The 1,164-nt window shown below is 38.9% G+C and overlaps 1 non-coding gene across 1 annotated transcript; it reads right to left on the bottom strand.

The window, feature by feature from the left end:
- Window positions 1–594: 594 nt before the first annotated feature.
- LOC145625775 (small nucleolar RNA R71) lies at window positions 595–701 on the bottom strand. The gene has a single exon (XR_014110679.1). It is a non-coding gene; the product is annotated as a small nucleolar RNA R71 (small nucleolar RNA).
- Window positions 702–1,164: the final 463 nt, after the last annotated feature.

Genomic DNA, 1,164 nt, shown 5'->3' on the forward strand with positions numbered 1-1,164 from the left:
GAGGAAAAACTCATATTTGCTTTTAGTTTTTTGTTTATGCCCAGACGTTCCAGATCAGGGTACATCCCATTCGATCCTGATATCGAACGTTCCTTCCATAGACAGAAAAATCTCTACAAGCAAATCCTGGCATATTCTGGTGATAATAATAATCACCGCAATCCTCCAACTGGTTATAGTGATTTAGAGGTATCATCAGACGCAGAATCAGAGATGACGGATCCAAAGAAGCTTAGTGATTACTTACAACCAAAGCTTACAGATTTTCCACATCTCACCCCCACTCTGGCTCTTGATGGGGTACAATTCGAAATTAAACCTCAATTTATAACGATGATAGAGAGGAAGCAATTCAGTGGAGCTAAGGGTGAAGACCCGAATCTTCACATTGCCGACTATTGTCAATATTGTAATACCATCAGGCAAGCCGGGGTCACTCAAGACCAAATCAGAAAAATTCTCTTTCCCTTCTCTTTAACTAGAAAAGCAAAATTGTGGTTTAATGGCTTAAATAGAACTGCACTTGGTATAATTGACTGGGAAACTCTTGTTTTAAATTTTTATAACAAGTATTATCCTGCAGAGAGAACAGCCGTACTACAGAGTGCGATTCAGAACTTTGCCCAAGAAGCCAATGAATCCTTATATGAGGCTTGGGAGAGTTTCAAGGACTTACAAAGAGAATGCCCCCACCATAATTTAGCACAATGGCAGTTAATCCAAGCCTTTTACAATGGCATTGGAAATTCTTCTAGAATAATTTTAGATTCTGCAGCTAGTGGGAGATTTATGAATCTTAATGTTGATGATGCAGGTCAGGTTATTGAAGATATGGCGATACACAATTCCCAATATGGGAATCCTAGAGTATTTTCTAACAAGGGAAAGCATAGTGTCGACTCTGTATCCTTTTTGCAAGCTCAGCTGACCTCTATCTGCCAAAAATTAGATAATCTTAGTACTACTAATGTAGCTAATGTTTCTGCAATTAATAATAATTCTAATGAGGCTTTCTGTTAAAATTGTGGTATTATAGGTCATTGGGAACAAGATTGCAGGAGTTCCGTGGAGCAAGTTAATGCCTTTCAGGCTTATAGGCAGAATAACCCATACTCCAACACCTACAATCCTGGGTATCGGAATCATCCGTACCTTTCCTATCGG

This window comes from Chenopodium album, chromosome 3, assembly GCF_948465745.1.
Source record: "Chenopodium album chromosome 3, dcCheAlbu1.1, whole genome shotgun sequence".
NCBI classification, from domain to species: Eukaryota; Viridiplantae; Streptophyta; class Magnoliopsida; order Caryophyllales; family Amaranthaceae; genus Chenopodium; species Chenopodium album.